The following is a 21,901-nucleotide window of genomic DNA, read 5'->3' on the forward strand; positions in this document are numbered from 1 at the left end:
AGTGAGGAGGCTGGAATCCCGAGCTCCGGCCGAGCCCGTAATCCGATCCTGACTAGCGAGTCCATCCACCAGCAAAACCGAATGCAAGCGGACTCACTTGAAGCTGGGACGATTCCCCTTCTTTCCCAGCCAAGCCCGACGAAAATCGGACGGCGGGGACGGAGTGGGAGCTCTGGCCCGGCATCCCCCCCGTCCCCGAGTGCGACGCGCAAGATGGCGGCCGCGGCGCACTGACGCTGCGGACCTGAGCGGCGGAGGCGGAGCGCCATCAGCGGCCGCTCCCTCTCCTGTCGCCTGGAGGAGTTCGGCGGACCGGAGGGGGCGAGACCCGGCGAGACCCGGCGCGGAACTTCTGGAGCCCCGGGCGCCGACTGAGGGCCGCGGCGCTGGGCGCTGCGGACCGTGCGAACCAGCGGCCCAGCGCCCTGCAACCCGGCCCATCCGGGCCGCGTAACAACCCGTGGAGCCCCTAGCGCGGGACGGATAAAGAGGCGGCCAAGACCTGGGGCCGGCGCTGGTGAGTCGCGTCCCTGGGCCTACCTGGGTTGTTGCCTCCCCCGCCCTGGGGCTAGCACACTGAGGCCGCGGATGACGCCCTCCACCACCAGCCTCCACTACTAACGGGGGTGACCCCGAGAGTCCTGCCCACCTGGACACACTGCAACACCGCCCCTGGCAAGACCCGGCACGGAACCTCTGGAGCTCCCGGCGCTGACTGCGGACAGCACGAACCAGCGGCCCAGCGCCCTACAACCCGGCCCATCCGGGCCGCGCAACAGCCCGTGGAGCCCCCAGTGGAGGACAGATGAAGAGGCGGCCAAGACTTGGGGCCAGCGTTGGTTCCCGTAGGCGGTGAGTCGCGTCCCTGGGCCCACCTGGGTTGCTGCCTCCCCCGCCCTGGGGCTAGCACACTGAGGCCGCGGATAACGCCCTCCACCACTAGCCTCCACAACTAACGGGGGTGACCCCGAGAGCCTTGCCTACCCGGACACACTGCGACGCCGCCCCCAGCCCGTCATCCTTGCGGAGAGCAGGCCCCCGGGGCCAACATCACGCCCAACACACCCAGGCAGGGCACGGCCCTGCACCTGGCGCCACTGACTTCAAGGCATCAGGGGGTATACACATGGATAAGCCCACACACACCATTCCACCAAATGGGAACAGAAGCAGATAAGGACGGAAGATATGTAGTGGTGTGGGGCATGCTGGAGAACACACGGATATGTATAGTAAACTCATACTTCCCCCAGCACGGGGTCCCTTCCCACCTGAAACAACTATGCACCAGAATAGTGCACCACAGAGAAGACGCCTTCCTGTGGGGAGGCGACTTCAACTGTGTCATGAATGAAGAGATGGACAGGTCCAAGACGTCACAAACCACTAACAACTCTGTCTCAAGGGCACTTCGCAACGCAGTGGAAAACCTGGACCTGGTCGACATCTGGAGAGATCTTCATCCAGCCGGTAGGTCCTACTCATTCTTCTCATCCCCGCATGGCCTTCACACCAGGATAGATCACTTCTTCATCAACGGTGAACTTACCCCACAGGTGCACTCTGTGGACTACCTGGGCAGGTCGATCTCGGACCACTCTCCCCTGCTCATGCAACTACGCTTGCAGGGCCCCAGGCCCCCCATACCGATGTGGCGTATGCCCACGGAGACCCTGACGGATCCTTCCTTCAAGGACACCCTAGGAGAAAAACTGGAAGAATATGTAAGAATCAACACTGGGTCAGTTGAGAAATGGAGCACGCTCTGGGAGGCAATGAAAGTAGTAACCAGAGGCGAGGTGATAGCAGAGGCAGGCGGAATCAGGAGGCAACTGAAGAGGGAACTTGAGGCCAAGGAAGAGGAGATCAGGCGACTGGAAAACAGCCCGACCCCACCCATCGAGAGGGAACCCAAGCTGGCAGAAATCAGGAACAAATGCCGACTCGCCTGGGACAGGCTGTCCAAATTCGACTTCTCCACACGCACAGCTAAGGCACACAAGGAGGCGGACAAACCGGGCAGGATACTGGCCTGGTTGTGCAGGAAAGAGCAACCAAGACAAGCCCTCAAGGAAATCAAAGACGAACACGGAGTAACCCAGAGGACACAGCAGGCAATTAACGATGTCTTCTCAAACTTCTATGCTAAGCTCTATGCCCACGATGAACTGGTCCCAATAGAAGACATCCGAGACACCCTGGATGAAGTGGGTCTCCCCAAACTGAGCTCGGAGCAGCGAGAGATGCTGGGAGAAGCCATCACGAAGGAGGACATCTCGGAAGCAATCAGGTCCCTCTCTACATGCAAGACCCCCGGAACCGACGGCCTCACACCAGAATTCTATAAAGCCTACGAGGAGATCTTAGCCCCGGTTCTACATGAAGTATATGTAGAGGCATATGAGACCGGCATACTACCTGGCAGCATGAGAGAGACACTCATAATACCTATGCTTAAACCTGACAAGCCCATTGATGAGTGCGACTCGTACCGTCCCCTGGCAATGCTGAATTACGACAGCAAAATCCTTACAACCATACTGGCTAAGAGGCTGTCCAGGGTGATCGGGTCTATAATACACGAGGACCAAAACGGCTTTGTCCCGGGGCGCAACACCACAGCCAATCTGAGGAGGCTCCAGCATGTCATAGCACAGTCCGCAGGGAGCAACGAAGACCTGGCTGTGCTCTCACTGGACGCCATAAAGGCGTTCGACTCAATATTCTGGGAATGGCTAATCGAGACTCTGAGGGAGTTCGGACTGGGCGAGCGCTTTATACGATGGATTAAGGTGCTCTTCAACGCCCCAGTGGCGAGGGTGAAGACAGGGGGCGTGGTGTCTGGATCCTGGGACATCCAAAGGGGAACAAGGCAAGGATGCCCACTGTCACCAATGCTGTATGTCCTTGGCCTGGAACCGGTAGCGATCTACTTCAGGAAGCAGCTTTTCGACGCAGGGATCAGAACGGGTGAGACTGATAACATCATCTCGCTGTATGCAGACGACGTCCTCCTCTATCTGCGCAACCCCCGAATGAACGCACCCACAGCGCTGGACATCCTCGACAACTTCGCAACATACTCCGGGATAAGGTTCAGCAGGCGGAAATCATGCTCCTTCCCCCTGGCCGGGCTTCAGGGGAAGGAAACAGAAGAGCTACCGGACATAGGGATCCAATGGCAGACGGCAGCATTCCGCTATCTCGGACTCACCATCATGCACACGCCTGCCTCCACACACGAAAGCAACACGGAAGCAGCAATGCGAGGGGTACGCAAATCCACCAAATTCTGGTCCCGACTCCCACTCTCCGTGATGGGCAGAGCGGCCATCGTGAAGATGATAATATTGCAGAGATTCCTGTACTACTTCACCAACATAACGCACTATATACCCCCCCCCGTCTTCAGAAAATTGGAATCTCTCATCAGGGACTTCCTGTGGGGCCCGGCCAGACACAGGCTTTCGCTGCACACCCTCACTCTCCCACACAAAGAGGGCGGAATCCAGTTGCCTGAATTCCAAAAATACTGCAGCGCAACTGACACACGTTGTTAAGTGGCTGTCCGACGAACCAACAGCTGAGACAGGCCTCCTTCGCCAGCTGATAGCTCCAATGCACCCCAAAGAAGTAGTATGGGACTCAAATGTTGGGCCTCCCGACCCACCCATGCTGGTGAGGCTGGGGAGACAAGTCTGGAACACGGCACGCACGTCGCTCGACCTGGGCCAACCATACATGCCTGAAATCCCCATGCTCGCTAACGTCTGTAAGACACCCACCGATTTACCAGCAATGCGGAAATGGGAGAACTCTGGCTTATACACATGGGGGGACATGTATGAGGATGGAAGCTTCAGAGAATTTGACTCACTACAGATGAAAGAAGGGCTTGCTGCTGGACAATTTCTATGGTACCAAAGGGTGAAACAGGTCGCTAAGGAGACATGGAGCACATGGCCAGAGGAACCGGAAACCCACCCCCTAGTGCAAGAGATGCACAACTTAAGCGACGGCTGGAAACCCACGGCGAGGCTGTATGCCCAACTGAATGACAGGCGCAACCCGAGGAGCGCAATCCTGAAGGAAAGGTGGGAGGCGGACCTGGGGACAGACATCACGGAGAGCGAGTGGGACAGGGCCCTGATACACCCGAAGGAAGTGTCCCGCAACGCCAGGTTCAGGCTCATCCAGCTGAACGTCCTATATAGGACCTACATGACCCCACAGAGGGTATCCACATTCAGTAGGAAAACCCCACCAGTGTGCCCATGGTGCACCAGCGAGCATGCAGACCTAATCCACATGTTCTGGACCTGTCCCAAAACTAAGAAACTCTGGTCCGCTGTCGAGAGGACCTGCAGGGGAGCCGGATTGGAAGGGTACGAGTGGACGCCCAAAGAGTGCCTTCTAGGCACATATCCCAGACTGAGCAAAATCAAGCACACGGTGAAACTAATGGACATGGCGTGCATTCTAACAAAAAGAACGATAGCAATGGCCTGGAAATCCCCAGGAGGCCCCAGATGCGAACCATGGAGCAGGGAAATGGAGAGATGGACCAGCGCTGAGACCAAAGCCTGGGAGGAGGGGAACAACCGGGGAGGCGAAGACGTGAGCGCAACACTGGAGTCCTGGAAGACCCTCCTGAAGGACATGATCTACCTGACGGATTTTAAGCCCCCTTGAGTGCATCCTCAGCCACGAACTGTCGTCCTGATGCAAACTTAATAGTCACATCCACCACAACCCTAACCCTGGGACTTTAGGAGACAACCGGATGGTGCCTGGAGCGAGGCCCGAAGCGGGGCCGGCAGGTACCCACGCAGTGGAGGGAGGCGGGACGGTCAAAGTTATGGTTCATTGTTTCTTTCTGGTTTCTTCTCTTTCTTTCCTCTCTTTTTTCCCTTTTCTTTTTTTTTTTTTTTTTTTTTTTCTTTCTTCCTTTCTTTTGTTGCTGTTATGTAATGTTTATCGGGCGAACTCGCGACAAGCCGGATGTTGTTGTGCATCCATGTTTAACTGCTCTTTGTCAATATAAATGCCAATAAAAACATTTAAAAAGAAAAAATTAAATTGTGTAACGCTCCCGAGATTGATTTCTCCCAGATGCCATTTAAAGTTGTTTCTTTGTTGTTTTTTTTTTTTTTGTTTTCACTATTTTGAAGGATCATAACCTTTGTTTTACTCGTGTTGATTTCCAAATGATTCTTTATGGCGTATATTTGAAGAGCATCAAGTTTCCGCTGCAGACCTATTTCCGTCTGATCGAATATTGTTAAGTCATTGGCGTACAAAAGATGTCCGATCTGCGTTTGCCCCAGCTTTGGTGGAAAGGCTCTGATTGTATCATTTATGCAGTTGATGTCGCCGATGTATGTCAAGAAGAGGGCAGATGCTAACGGGCACCCTTGTTTTACACCTCGTTCGCTGTGGATTTCTTCTGATAGTATTCCATCACGGTTCAGACGAACTTTCATTGAGGTGTCACGATGTAAGGCTTGGATAGGTGCGAGTAGCTCCTCGGGGCAATGCCACGCTTTTAATTTATCCCATAGTGTCAGTCTTTCCACCCGGTCAAAGGCTTGAGTAAAATCAATGTATACGACAAATAGATGGCACTGTCATGATCTCTGCTTCCAAAAGATCAGGACTTGCCCGACTCCCTTGGAAGCAGACCCATGACCCCGGTTCCGAGTGCCAGCCAGTCCCAATTGGGACCTTTTGGACCCTGTCCCGGCGCCAGTGGCACCAGGCTCATAAAGATGCCCAGTCCCAGCGCTGGAAGCGCCGGGCTCATAATGCTTGGGTGGACTTACCTGCAGCAGACCATGCTGCTTACTTACCTGCCAGTTGAACCCCGATCCTCTTCTATTTGGGACTACTTTTCCTGTTGGGTGGGGCAGGAGCCACTCCCTAGGTTCAGAACACTGGAACTCTTCTGGAAAGCAGGAACTCTTTTCTTACCTAGGCATGGCTGTGGAAGGAGACACCTAAGCACTACAGGAGGCTATTTAAACCACACCCGATGGATGAATCTTGCTTTGTGTTATTCTGCATTCTCTGCAGCAGAACGCTCATCGTGTCTTCTGCTTCTGATCCTGGGCCTAAGGGAACAAAGGCTTACCATCCTGGAATCCAGTCTTCAGCAGCACCTGTAAAGACAAAGAAAGAACAGGTTAGCGCTACGGTCTTCAGTGGCAGCACATCTCTTACCTGGTCCATCGGCTGTCACCAACGCCTCGCGCTGCATTCCGGCATCTGAAAGACAAAGGCTTACCTACTCTTCGCATGCTCCGGAGGTCTTCGCACTGCATTCCGGCATCTGAAAGACAAAAGCTTACCAGCTCTTTGCACGCTCTGGAGGCCTTCGGCGCTGCATCCCGCATCTGAAAGACAAAAGAAGGTGCGTTTAAAGACATTGGGCAACTTTATTACTCACGTGCCATTCCTCCTTCCCATGCCGAATCCAGTGGGTATTCCAGCACCCTTCAGCTTCTCTAAAGCTCCGAACTTGTACCTGCAAGATAAAAGGGACAGTTAGTGCGCATCGTGAAGCAGGCTACAAGCGCTTACTTACGTGCTTCCAAGCGCTTCTATTCCTCACGCGGGTTCGATCCTCAACTCTCATCAGCCCGCCATCCTCCATCGCCGGAACCCTGCAAAACAAGAGATATCATTACAAAAGACTTTTAAGACATTTGAAGTGCCCAGAACTTACCGTTCGTGCAGTTAACGACGGACAGCAGTCCTCTGAGGTCAAGAGGCCTGCACCCTTATCCAGTGAAGAAACTGGTTACGGCACCCTGCCCCGAGGCAGATGGAGAGCTCGGCGTTCACTTACCTAAGGTGAGGGCGTTAACCTTTGGGGTTCTACAGGAGAAGAGAAAGGGAAGAGGAGAGAGGCACCCAATAACCCCAGTTCATTAATCCCATATTTTCTATCTGCAGACATCTTACTCTTCGAGTCAGACATACAGTGCACAGAGGTCCAGCCCAAAGAGCCAACCGTGTGTTACACATCACCTTTGAAGATACGGCATTCACCCAGTCAAGACCGGCGCCTCTGCGGGAATCAGGTGAGCGTTACAGAACACAAAGCCTACCGCAAAACTCCCACCCAGGCGCTATGGAAACCTCGGATACCGACCAGCTAGCCCAGTTACTTGGGGAACTAAGAGCAGAAGTGCATGCAGCCCGTCAGGAAACGAATGCTCTAAGAAGGGAACTGATTATTTCCAAGGAGCGAACAGACGATCTCGCTAGACAATTGCTACAGTCACAAGCCGGACAAACTCCGTTACCTGCATCAGGAGCAAATCTTCCTTCAACATCCTCTACGAACCCAGTGCAGATCAACCTACCTGGGAATGTACCTCTGGCTCCGCCCGAACGATTTTCTGGTGACCCAAAGAGGTTTGCAGTATTTATTAATCAGTGCCGGTTGCACTTCTTATGCCGGCCAGCAGCCTTTCCAACTGATCAAGCTAAGGTAGCTTTCGTGCTTTCGTACCTTAGTGGCAATGCGGCAGACTGGTCGATCCCTCTAGTTAATCAAGATGATACGGTTCTCCATGATTTTCAAGCTTTTCAGCTCAGTATGGAAAAACTGTTTGCAAGACATTCACAGGGGCAGGCCTTGGACAATGAGCTCCTTTCATTGCGACCGGGTAATCAAGACCTTTTGGCTTATATTGCGTCTTTCAACAGACTGATAGTGGAAACTCGATGGCCTGAGGACAAAAGGATTACGCTGTTTTATAGAGGTCTACGTGGAGCGCTCAAAGATGTGTTAGCCCAAGTAGTGAATCCCACGCAAGACTGTTCGGACTTTATTGACTTAGTCGTTCAAATTGACCACAGACTGCAGAACAGGAAGGCCGATCGTTCCAAGTTTGATGCTGGAGTATTTTCCAAACCACCAACTCCTACCAAAGGAGTAGACTCCGGGGAACCCATGCAAATAGGGGGCCTGAAAGGACCACTAACACAAAAGGAGCGGGAAAGGAGAAAACAGCTGCAATTATGCCTCTATTGCGGAAACTCGGGACACTTTCTTCGAGACTGTCCGGTGAAACCAGCCAAGAAGGCAGTAGGAGCTGCAGTTACCAGGGTCACAAACTCCGAGCAGGGAAACGACCTCGCCCGACAAGAATAGAGGTCCTCTTGCCGAGCGTTAAAACCAGTTCCGTGACCTCGCATTTCGTGATACCTATGGCCTCATTAGCCCTGAACATCCGGATCGATTACATGCGATTGAAGCTTACGTCGACAGCGGTGCCATCGGCAATTATGTGGATCATGACATGGTTTTGAGGATGAATCTGATTCTTTGTCCAAAGGCTGTAAAGGACGTCATTACTACGGTGGATGGTACGGAGATAGCCTCCGGACCAGTAACGCATACCACCCAAGAAGTGGCGCTAGTAAGTCAAGATGGACACCATGAGAAGATCGTGTTCGATGTGATCAAGGCCCCTCAGTTCCAGATTATTCTAGGAATTCCTTGGTTAGAGAAGCACAATCCTCAGATCGATTGGCGAGCAAGAACGGGTCAGTTTCCAGAATGTGTCTCTACTTGTCACCCTCGACCTGGTGTTGCACTGGCAGCAATTTCCTCGGAGGCTCCCCAGTTACCTCCTGAATACTTAGAATTCCAAGATGTTTTCCGGAAGGATCAGGCTAACTCTCTACCTCCTCATAGGTCTTATGACTGCCAGATAGACCTGATACCTGGATCTACTCCTCCTTGTAGTAGAATTTATGCCCTCACCGAGCCTGAGAATCTTCAACTCCGACAATACCTGGATCAATACCTAGCGAATGGGTTTATTCGTCCTTCCAAGTCCCCTGCTTCCTCAGCTTTGTTCTTCGTTCCAAAAAAAGAAGGGGACCTTAGAACTTGTATAGATTATCGCGCCCTGAACCAGATCACCGTTAAGAATAGATATCCGTTACCTTTGATCCCTGAACTCCTGGACCAAGTCAGAAAAGCATGCATATATACAAAGCTGGATCTTAGAGGAGCCTACCACTTGATACGAGTAAAAGAGGGCGATGAATGGAAGACGGCCTTCCGCACCAAGTATGGGCTATTTGAATATCAGGTCATGCCCTTCGGACTTTGCAATGCCCCGGCCGCCTTTCAATATTTTATGAACGATGTCCTCAGAGAGCTCATAGATGTGTGTGTTGTTGTTTACATTGACGAAATCCTCGTTTATTCTTCATCGGAAACTGAACATCGGAAACACGTGAAAATGGTCCTCGAGAGATTGCGTCAACACAAACTTTTCGCTAAGTTGGAAAAATGTGTTTTCAACGTGACTGAAGTTGAATTCTTGGGATTCCTATTATCACCTAGCGGAGTGCGTATGGATTCAAAGAAGGTCGATGCAATTCTCAAATGGCCATCGCCATCCTCCGTAAAAGGTGTTCAAAGCATGTTAGGCTTCGCTAACTTTTACCGCAGGTTTATCCCCGAATTCTCTCGAATAGTCCAGCCCATCACCGCCTTGTTAAAGAAAAACAAACGTTTTGAATGGTCTACCGAGGCGGAACAAGCTTTCCAGAATTTGAAGACTAGATTTATCTCTGCACCGATCTTAAAACATCCTCGCCCAGGACTCCCCTACATCGTTGAAACTGATGCTTCGAGCCTTGCCATGGGGGCAGTTCTATCACAAAAGGACCCAGTAACCAATCAGTTGCATCCCGTGGCATTTTGGTCCCGCAAATTCTCGCCTCCTGAAATCAATTACACTATTACTGATAAGGAACTTCTAGCTATCAAGTCCGCCTTTAAGGCTTGGCGGCATTATCTTCTGGGGGCCCGACACACCGTTACTGTAATTACAGATCACCGAAACTTGCAATATTTGAAAACCGCAAAAGCTCAATCCTCTAGGCAACTCCGTTGGGCACTATTCTTTGCCAAGTTTGACTTCATAATTACCTATCGACCTGGTACAAAAAACGGTAAAGCTGATGCCCTTTCTCGGATGGGAGTGGAAAAACATTTGATCAATCCTAAACCTGTACCTATCATTCCCGAACAAAGAATTCTAGGTGTAATCGCCACACAATCCATAGAGGAAGTTAAGGATAAAGCCAGGCTACTGGTAACTCCAGCAGACATACAGAATTGGCATCTACAGGGAAAGGACTTTACGGTGAAGGACAACCTATTATATTTCCAAGAACGGTTATACCTGCCCAGCACAGATTTACAGAAAAAGGTAATCTCTTGTTATCACGATTCTTTAATGGAAGGACATCCCGGTATGACCAAGACCTCGGAAAAGATCAAGCGCTACTTCTGGTGGCCGTCTTGGAAAAAAGATATCAGAGACTTTATAATGTCCTGTGGAGTATGCGCCCAAAACAAGAGTCAAAAGGAAAAACCAGCCGGCCTCTTACGCCCTATTGACATCCCGCCTCGCCCTTGGCATACGCTTTCTATGGACTTCATCACTGATCTACCTCCATGCTCCGGATACAATACGATCCTAGTAATCGTGGACCTATTCTCCAAGATGGCGCATTTCATTCCACTCAAAGGCTTACCAACAGCAGCAACTCTGGCCCGAGAATTTCTCGAAAACATCGTCCGACAGCATGGTTTTCCTTCAGTTCTAATTTTGGATCGAGGTAGTCAATTTATTTCTCATTTTTGGCGAAGTTGCTGTCGGTCGGCTCAAATTGATGTGAGACTTTCGACCAGCCACCACCCTCAAACAGACGGACAAACCGAGAGGACCAATCAAACTCTGGAACAGTATTTGCGCTGCATGCTACAACAAACTGAAAAAACTTGGAAAGATATCCTTTGGATAGCCGAATATGCCTACAATAACTCTGTCCACTCGGGAACTGGGAAAACCCCGTTTTTTCTTTTATACGGTAGTCACCCTCGAACCTCGGAGTTGGATCCACTCCAAGATCTTGGAACACCAGCAGTAGACCACCTGCATTCTACAATCACCCAAGCCTTTAAGGAAGCCGTTTCTCACCTTCAAAGGGCTAAAGAACAATACAAGAAAGGAGCAGACCAACATCGGAAGGAAGCCCCCCAATATCAAGTAGGAGATCAAGTCTGGTTATCCACCAAATATCTACCTCTAAAAGGACCACGCACATTCAACCCAAGATACCTTGGTCCCTATTCCATCACTACCATAGAAAATCCAGTAGCGGTCAAGTTGGACTTGCCCCCTCACATGAAGATACATCCGGTCTTCCACGTCTCTCTATTAAAACCCGTGCAACCTCAAACCCGACTAACTACATCTCCAAAACCCATTCTAGTTGATGGAGAACTCGAGTTTGAAGTCAAAAGCATCCTGGATTCCAAGATCTCCAAATCTAAACTATTTTACCTGATTGACTGGAAAGGCTACGGTCCCCAAGAAAGATCCTGGGAACCTGCAGAACATGTCCACGCGCCTCGTCTAATCAAAAGATTTCATCGAACATTTCCTAACAAGCCCAAACCCCCGGAGAAGCCCGGTTTGGGAGGGGCCTTGAGGGGGGGTGCTGTCATGATCTCTGCTTCCAAAAGATCAGGACTTGCCCGACTCCCTTGGAAGCAGACCCATAACCCCGGTTCCGAGTGCCAGCCAGTCCCAATTGGGACCTTTTGGACCCTGTCCTGGCGCCAGTGGCACCAGGCTCATAAAGATGCCCAGTCCCAGCGCTGGAAGCGCCGGGCTCATAATGCTTGGGTGGACTTACCTGCAGCAGACCATGCTGCTTACTTACCTGCCAGTTGAACCCCTGATCCTCTTCTGTTTGGGACTACTTTTCCTGTTAGGTGGGGCAGGAGCCACTCCATAGGTTCAGAACACTGGAACTCTTCTGGAAAGCAGGAACTCTTTTCTTACCTAGGCGTGGCTGTGGAAGAAGACACCTAAGCACTACAGGAGGCTATTTAAACCACACCTGATGGATGAATCTTGCTTTGTGTTATTCTGCATTCTCTGCAGTAGAACGCTCATCGTGTCTTCTGCTTCTGATCCTGGGCCTAAGGGAACAAAGGCTTGCCATCCTGGAATCCAGTCTTCAGCAGCACCTGTAAAGACAAAGAAAGAACAGGTTAGCACTACGGTCTTCAGTGGCAGCACATCTCTTACCTGGTCCATCGGCTTTCACCAACGCCTCGCGCTGCATTCCGGCATCTGAAAGACAAAGGCTTACCTACTCTTCGCATGCTCCGGAGGTCTTCGCACTGCATTCCGGCATCTGAAAGACAAAAGCTTACCAGCTCTTCGCACGCTCCGGAGGCCTTCGGCGCTGCATCCCGCATCTGAAAGACAAAAGAAGGTGCGTTTAAAGACATTGGGCAACTTTATTACTCACGTGCCATTCCTCCTTCCCACGCCGAATCCAGTGGGTATTCCAGCACCCTTCAGCTTCTCTAAAGCTCCGAACTTGTACCTGCAAGATAAAAGGGACAGTTAGTGCGCATCGTGAAGCAGGCTACAAGCGCTTACTTACGTGCTTCCAGGCGCTTCTATTCCTCACGCGGGTTCGATCCTCAACTCTCATCAGCCCGCCATCCTCCATCGCCGGAACCCTGCAAAACAAGAGATATCATTACAAAAGACTTTTAAGACATTTGAAGTGCCCAGAACTTACCGTTTGTGCAGTTAACGACAGACAGCAGTCCTCTGAGGTCAAGAGGCCTGCACCCTTATCCAGTGAAGAAACTGATTACGGCACCCTGCCCCGAGGCAGATGGAGAGCTCGGCGTTCACTTACCTAAGGTGAGGGCGTTAACCTTTGGGGTTCTACAGGAGAAGAGAAAGGGAAGAGGAGAGAGGCACACAATAACCCCAGTTCATTAATCCCATATTTTCTATCTGCAGACATCTTACTCTTCGAGTCAGACATACAGTGCACAGAGGTCCAGCCCAAAGAGCCAACCGTGTGTTACACATCACCTTTGAAGATACGGCATTCACCCAGTCAAGACCGGCGCCTCTGCGGGAATCAGGTGAGCGTTACAGGCACTTGCTTTGTAGTGATTTTGCTTTCAGCGTGCTACATGCTAAGATGTTACAGGTTGTGCCTGCGCTTTTCTTAAAACCTGCTTGGAAGGGGTCGTTGCATTTGGCTCCTGCTGCCCATTTTAGAAATTTGGTCATAAGGAGTGAGGCATATACCTTGCCCATTACATCCAATAAGGCAATCGGGCGAAAATTCTCGGGATTGTTCATGTTGCCTTTTTTGTAAATTGGGATGATTATGGCTTTAGTCCAAGAGTGTGGTATAGATTGAGTTTCGGTGCACCGCCGAAATATGGCACTCATTAGGCTTGCCCACTCTTTGGGATGACTTTTTAACTCTGCATTTGAAATGCCGTCTGGCCCTGGGGCTCTGGAGTTCTTTAGTTTTTTGATGATGTTGAGGATGTCATCTTCTTGTTCTAAATTGAACCAAGTTGCTCTATTTACTTGTTGCTCTTTGGCTGGTGTACTGATGGCCGATTGGAAAACTTTGGTAAAATGCTTTACCCAAGTTACCTGGTTAATATTATTTAAGATCTGATTGTCCGATGTTTTATCTGCGTCCCTTATTAGAGACCAGAATTCTCGGCTGTTGTTAGTGACGAGAGTTTTGGTTATCTTCTCGGCATCCGCTTGATATAATTTGTGCCGATGAAATTTGACCCAGTCCTTATACCTTTTTTTTATATCTTTGATGGTGTTTGGTATGTCTGTATTCGTGGTCCTGCGAACTGCTCTTATCGCTCTTCTATAATTGCGCCTTGTCTCAACCAATTCCTTGTTAAAAACATGCTTGGTGCTTTGATCAGAAACTGATCCGTTTCCCCGCTTGTGATGCATGCAGGGAGTCAGTAATGGTTCATAATCTATTCCATTGTTGTCGTCTGGATGTCTATTTTTGGTGTACTTGTTTGTTACTTCGCAGATGTCTGAGGCCTTTATTTTTAGCCTTAAGCCTTGTGCGTTAGTTACAATTTGAGTGGTGTAATGCATGTTTTTTTTACTTTTAGAGACCAAGTTGTTTCGAGTAAATTGTGGTCGCTCTTGGATGTGCGACGTACCGTGAAAGATTCAATGATTGGTAATAATGACTGCGATGCAAATATATAGTCAATAGTGGCTGTCGCGGGTGGACGCTCCCACGTGGGTGGCCTGTCTGATGCTGGAAATGTATCATCTAGGTTATGAAGGCCATGTGGCTCGCAAAACTTTAGCCATTCTTTCCCTCTTTGTGCTGATGCCTGTTGTGCTGCCGTTGGTTTCTTTGCCTCCTTGCAAGTGGCGTTTAGGTCGCCGCACATCTGCTGCAGGGTAATCGATCATTGCTGTGCCAAGCAAGTTCTCACATAGATCGATGAATCTTTTTGTTGTGATTGCCGCTGGGTTCCAGTATCCGTTAGCTATGACGACATTTCTAGATTCTGATTTTGGCTTGGTCAGATCTTGCACAGATATCACGACTGCTAGCAGAGATTGATTTGTCAGTAAGATTTTCTCAATTTGGGTTCTTGTTCCATTGCGGCAGGCTATCATCAAACCTGAGGTTGGACGCCCCTTGCTTCCTCTAATGGCGGGAACTAGGATAATTTGATATCCTTCCAATACTGGTGTTTGTTGAAGCCACGTTTCCTGGAGGCAAATGATGTCGTATTCCCCTAGGTTTGGCCCACCTGCCATCGTCAGGTGGGAGTGGCCTCGGGTGTTCCAGGAGCAGAGGGTGAGTCGTGTTGGCCCTTCCTTTGGTATGTCGCATGTTGATGGGCCTCCATTCATGGATGGCTATTGAGTACGATGGTTAGCGAGCACTTTCGGCAACCAAGCCCATAGTCCTGTTTTGATATTTCGAGTTGTGTCTTTCTTTGTTTGTGCGCTCTTCTGCAGCTCTAATGTTTGCGAGACCGCATTGTTAGTTGGTTTACGACTGTTGTCTGATCTTTGCTCTTTTCTTTTCCGACCTCTCTCCCTTGAATAATGGGATCTTTGATTGTGTTCCGTTTTATTGTTTGATTTATGTCTGTTGTCTGATCTTTGTTCTTTTCTGTCCCGACTTCTCTCTCTTGAATAATACGATACCAGGTTGTGTTCTGAGTTTTGTTGCTCATCCTTATGTGTATCATTTTGAGCCTTGCTTGGTTGTGAATCTAGGTTGACTGTTTTTTTGGAATTTGACTTTTTCTGATGCTCTCGTTCCACCTTTTCATTTATGGGAGCCCTGTACATAGGGTTCCCAGGTCTGTCTTTTGATGCGGGATAGAGCGTCTGGACTTTTATGTTGCTGACGGACCGAGGCATCTTCAATGTGGAATCCCTGTTTGTAAATGTCAAGTTTTTGTTTTAGGATTCTTATGTGTACCGTGTTCGAATTTACATGAAGTAAGGTGGTTGCTCCTGACCTGTCATGCCATGGCTCCACGATTTTTATATCTGCAGTGTGAATTTCACGTAAATTGCCAATTTTGCTAAATATGGTCATGACAGTTCTTCTGTTTAAGATGATATCATCAGTGTTAGAGCGTCTTTGTGTCATCCTTATTAGCCACCTATACTTTGTATGTTTATTTGAATTACGGTACATGTCTCTAGGAGTTTGTTCCCTAGTCCTGTGGTTTAGCTGAGTGCGGGATCTTGGTCTATTTTTTTCTTTTTCGTCTGTTCTACTGTCTGCATCTCTCCTGTGATGCTTTTTCGTTGTGTTTCTGTCGTATGTATTATTTTGATCGCCACAGGAGATCAAGCGTGAATCTTGGGGTGATGGTTCTAATTTCTTTTGTTTCTCACAAGTTTCGTTGTTTTGCCTAAGTATCTTTTCTTTCCCTCTCCTGTGTCTCTTGTCCATCTCGGGTCTGTGATTATCAATTTTAGATCTCTTATGAGTAGTTTCTTTGTCTGGCGTTTTCATTGTGTTATTTGCTTTCCTCGTGCACTTTTCTGGCTCATTAGTTTTAAAGTGATATGCCAGGCGATTACGCCTTTCTTCCAGGGTTTCAAAGTCGCGCTTCTTTGGGTCTTTATTATTTCCTCCCAGGGTTGCGGAAATGTCTTGATTTGTGTAATACCCTCTTGCCTTGTCTTTTGTGATTTGCTCCGGTGTTATGTTTGAGCCTGAGTCGTCAGCAGGATAGACGCTGAGATCTAATAGTGCATCTACTGAATCTGAATCAGTTGAATAGTTTCTTGCCGCTGAGTTGCCTCTGGCGTTTTGTTTTTCATTTGTTTCATTCAGTTTTGAGGGGTTTACATTATCATTAGTAAACTTCTGACTTTTTTTTTTGTCGGTGGGAGGTATTTTTACCGGTGCTTGTCTTCTGTTTGAGCTATCACTGTTAAGGGTACTTTTTTGTGGAACCTTGGTGTTCTTTTTCGTAGTGGAATTGCTATTTGCATTTGCCAATGTACTTTCAAGACTCAGTTTGTCTTTGCAATTGGTCGATTCGAAAATAGAATATGTTAATTCATTTTTGTCCTTTTCAACCTGATTACTTGCAGGTACCTTGTCTAGGACTAGCAGTATTTTGGGAGCCTGGCCTGTTGAGTTTAGGGGCGACTTCCCCCTGTGATTGCATTTGTCAGTTTGATTTTGCACTATTGTCTGCATTGCCCGCATGCCGATGACGCGCTTTTCTTCTGTAAGATCAATGACTATGTTGGTTTGTGTTCCAATTTCGTGTGCAGTGTGTTCTTTCCTTGTTTGCGTTTGGGCATGATGATGCAATGGTGCACCTTTATTTTTTGAATATGGGACTTGTGGATCCAACTTGTCTTTTGGCCCTACAGCGTTTTCCTTTGCTGTTATGTAGGTCTCCAAATACAGCACTTTTGTGAGGATCATGGCTAGAACCACTTGCTGATCTTTCACCGTTTCGTGCATTGTTTCATAAAGTTTACAGAAGGGGTTCAAGGCAATGGTTATAACTGACATTATGCCTTGGAGATCTGTTTACTTTGTGGTCACCTCTTGTGTTGCGTATACTGGTTGCTGACTCGTGTATTCGTAGTGCGTTAGCCCAGAAGCAGAATACCGTTTACTTGGTGTTTATGTAGAGAAACTTACTTTTCATTTATTCGAGGGCGACGTGGCGTTATTTGTCGATAGTCGACTTGCGTTCGGTCCATGTAGATTAGATGTGGTTTCCTTTGCTGCCGACGTCCGCCTGTCTTTGGGGATCGTTTTTTTTTTCGTGGAAACATTAGGATTCGCAAATGAGTGCTCTTGTTCTGCGTATCCGTCTGTGGATGTCGTGAGTTCGGCAGCTACTTTCTTGGACTCCTGTACTTGTGCAACTGTTGAGGCATTAGATTTTACGATGCTGATGCCTGCTTCTATTAGGTCATTATGGGTTATGGGGTGTTGTCGATCACCTTCATTAGAATTCCCACTGTTGTCATCGCCAGGGGGATGGAGTAAGTTTGTTTTCCTTGGTACTCCGTCAATTTGTTCTAACGGGGTTTCTGTTAGAAATGATTCTTTTAGCAGAGGAATCCTGATAGGATTAACCCTTGTGGGTATAATATCACTGGTCGGTATGGTGTTTTCAGCCAAAATCCGACCTTTTACCTTTTGATGCTCATCTTTATTTTGTTTTTCCATATTGTGCTGGTCCTGGACATTACTCATGGGTTGAGTTCCACTTTGGGCTGGCAATTTCTGTGCTATTTCTCCGTTGTTTGGCGCATCTGGCTTTTCCATGATTCGCGGCACCGCTGCCTCTGCAGATTGAGGGTCTAGCGTTGTTGACAAATCTGGGATGACTCTGCTTTTATGATCGAATTTTCTTTGTTTTGCTGGGGGTAGCAAGTCAGTCTCTGCTGCGAGCATTTCTGCGTCAGAGATTTCGTCGCACATGTTAGTTTTTGCTTGTGGCTGAATTTCAAAAAAATCAGTCAACATTCGCAAAGGATGATTTTTCCGAAGTTTTGTATATGTTACATTTTTGATCGTGCCGCTTCTGATAGCTTTGTGTTTTCTAGCTTGTGGTAGCTTTTTTTTGATGCATTTTGTGCATTTGTCTCTCGATCTCTTTTTACAATTGTGAGCATTTGATAGTTTGTTGACTGCACAGGTGCTTGTTTGCAGTTCTGGCAGTGACCCTATCTGATCTGACTGGACTTGTGCATTGTCGGCGTCACTGTGGCCGTGAACTTGAGCCCTTGTGTTGTGTGTTGGTACTGAAATAGACTTGTCTTCTTTATTTCGCTGCTGCTTTGTGCGCTGAAGACTGGATTCGTTACACTCATCACTGGTTGACGGGGACTCTGTGCTCCAGTTCGACTGCGTAAGAGCATTACTGCTCGTGCCCAGTGCAGCAATAGAGTCTATGTCACGCTTCTTGGCGTGCGCAGGGTCGCAGGTAAGGTTTTGTCTAGTCTCCCCTCCGGGAGACTGCGACTCGGCCAGTTTCACTGCTCCGTGTGTTGCCACAGAAAGCGCTTTGATTCGTGTAATCTCAGCTGTGACCTGGTTCTCCCCCCCCTGGTCGTTTCCTTAGCCACCCCTGAGCATGCTAAATCAATGGGGATGGCACTCAGTTTACCGTTTTTTGGGGGGTGGTGGAGCTGGTGATGGCATCCCCCACTCTCGTCACTTGTGGACTGGGTGTGCATGGGGTATGAGGACGTGGGATGTGCTTTATAACGGGCCTTATGTCCTCGTTGATTTGGCACTCTTCCCCTTGTTTGGAGCTTCGCAAGCGCATGTCTTCATCCATACACAGCGCTGGAGATGCGGTATAGAGATCAATTACTTACGCCGTGTCTACTTACCACGTGCGTCTAAATCTGTAGAATGTCTTTGTGGTTCACGGTTCCCACTGCGATGTTAAATGGGCAGTTGCTGCAGCTCCTCTGATGACAAGTATGTATACCTCTGCTGTACCGTTATAATATATTCTGATGACGCAGGGTATGGTGCGCTTTGTATTCAGGCCAGGATCAATGAGGTTACCCCTCCGCAGACTCCCAGTCACTGGTCACGCCGTCAGCGCCGAACAGCCGTTGAACAGCCGGCGCCCTTTCCACCTGTCGGGCTTAGCGCCGCAAGGGTAGTGGCCTCGGTGTTTTCTAGCAGCAAAAAGTCACGTGCCAGGTCACGTGACCAACCCAGCTCCGCCTCCTCCAGGAAGCGCGTGAGACAGCTGGTGAGAGCCCTTCGGTGGCTCGCAGTGCAAGCGTTCAGGTTTACCACTCGTCGCAATGAGATACACCGCTCTGCTGGTGGCCTCAGTGTTTTCTAGCAGCAAAAAGTCACGTGCCAGGTCACATGACCAACCCAGCTCCGCCTCCTGCAGGAAGCGCGTGAGACAGCTGGTGAGAGCCCTTCGGTGGCTCGCAGTGCAAGCGTTCAGGTTTACCACTCGTCGCAATGAGATACACCGCTCTGCTGGTGGCCTCAGTGTTTTCTATCAGCAAAAAGTCACGTGCCAGGTCACGTGACCAACCCAGCTCCGCCTCCTCCAGGAAGCACGTGAGACAGCTGGTGAGAGCCCTTCGGTGGCTCGCAGTGCAAGCGTTCAGGTTTACCACTCGTCGCAATGGAACCGATACATAGATGACGTTTTTCTCATCTGGAAGGGGAATGACGACCAACTACAAGCATTTAGACAATGAGCAAATCAGAACATTTTAGGAATACAATTTACTGGAACACCCAGCACATCTGAGGTCAATTTCTTAGATTTGACAATCTATATAGAAGAAAACGTACTATTGACTAAAACCTATAGAAAACCAACAGAGACGAATTCTACCTTGTTTGCGACGAGCTGTCACTTCAATCATGTAATTAAAAATATCCCTTAAGGGGAGTTCATAAGGGCTCGAAGGAACTGCACGGCAAAAGCAGCCTTTGATGAAGAATGTGAGCTGATCTCAACCCGTTTTCTAGCCAGAGGTTATGCCATGAAGAATATTGCTAAAGCACGTGTTCAAGTGAAGAAACTCAACAGAGAGAACACGTTGGCTTGCTGAGAGCCAACTCAGAACCAGCCAGAACTAATTAGATTCATCACACATTCTGCTCAAATCATTCTGTAATAATGAAGATCCTGAAAAAGAATTGGGAACTTTTGAAATTGGATCCACATATCTAGAGTTACATTGAAGACAGGCCTTCAGTAACATTCAAAAGAGCAAGGGCGCTGAAAAATATCCTCAGTCCTTCATTTCTACCAGAAGAAAAATGTATAGAGGCAACATCATGGTTACCTCAACTACCTGTGGGCTTTCGGAAATGCAGTACATGTTCCATGTGCCAATATGCAATGGGTAATACAGAAGTTTTTAAAGACCCGCTTGGCACCAAGTACAACATTTCTGACTTTATAAACTGCAAAACGAAATTTGTGATCTATGCAATAATATGTCAATGTAAAAAGATGTATATTGTAAGTACTATTAGAGAAATGAGAATCAGAATCCGAGAACACATGTCCAGCATTAGAAGTCAGAATGCTAATTTACCATTGGCATCCCACTGGCAAAGAGAACTCCAACTAAGCAACAAAAATGACATCACATATTTGGGCTTAAAGAAAGTAACACTGGGACCAAGAGGAGGAGATCAAGAGAAGAAACTGAGACAAGAGGAGGCAAAATTAATATGCCGCTTTCGAACAGTAGAAAGAGGCTTGAACTCTGACAATGAGATATCCTCCTTTCTATGAAACAACTAACTTTGGAAAGGTTACAAACTATATGCGAGTTACCAGCTACAAGTTCAACATATAATGTACTTACCTCGCATTTCATTTAAACAGCTGTAATTTGTCAAGACTTGAACCTTAGTATAGTATTATAATGGGACTAGAGTAAAATAAGACAAGTGATGTTTTAGATATCATGTCTATCCAGCTATCGATATTGACCTGACATCGTGTTCAATAAAAATGAATCCTACTGGCTATCATGGCTTTAAACTATGTGTACATGAGTAAGCAGAGACAATAGTTGGATTTCTCTACTATATTCGTTTGGTTATTGCACATTTGACACTATTTTTATTTCAATACACAATACATCCAGCCATCCTATTTGACTAGGCATCATTTTCAAGATCAAGTAAAAACCTTTGACCTTCTTGCCCTTAGGTCAGACACACATAAGCGCCAAGACTCTGTGCCTTGCATTTCGCTTTTTGAATGTGCCAATTGGCACACATTGGATTACTGACATAACACGCTTTTAATTTTTCGACCCAGAACGCGTACATCATTTATATACACCCTTGGCTTTAAAGCATGGCCATACAACAAATAGCAGATCACAATCGACATAACTGAGAAAGTTATTTCCCTTTATTATCACGTATGTAGACTTAACTCGTGTCTACAATGAGCCTCATATCTCACGTTCTCACATAACAAATAACGTACATATACTTTGCATTGACTCTAATGTATGGGCTCATGCAACTATGGACAATACAGATTTTGTTCTCAGAGCCCAAAAGATGGCGCCCACAGTAACAACTGAAAAGGAGCACTTTGGATGCTTAGGCAACCCAAGTAACAACTATTAAGAGCCACCATTTTGGCCTTTGCCGGGAACGCGGACAGAATTGTACAGAGCCCGTTTTTTGAACAGCGGAGTTAAGACAGGGACATTAGGATTCCTGCATTCGCAGCCCGTACCGCAGGCATCTGCATAAACATTGACTACGATATTCAGGAGTGTATTAGATAGAGATGAGCACTCATCGCGCAGCTTTTTGAATGACAGAACGGCACATGTATATAGTGTAGATGCTTTCAATTTTCCACTTCCTTTACTTTACGAGCACAAAGAAACTGTACTTACGAACGTAATTCGATTCTGACTCACCTAATTGAATAATATGTGTACTTATATAAAATTAACCAACTGCATACTAATAAACATAAAATGTATTTGGGCACTTG

Source organism: Ambystoma mexicanum, chromosome 3p, assembly GCF_040938575.1.
Source record: "Ambystoma mexicanum isolate Mex_15411 chromosome 3p, UKY_AmexF1_1, whole genome shotgun sequence".
Taxonomy (NCBI): Eukaryota; Metazoa; Chordata; class Amphibia; order Caudata; family Ambystomatidae; genus Ambystoma; species Ambystoma mexicanum.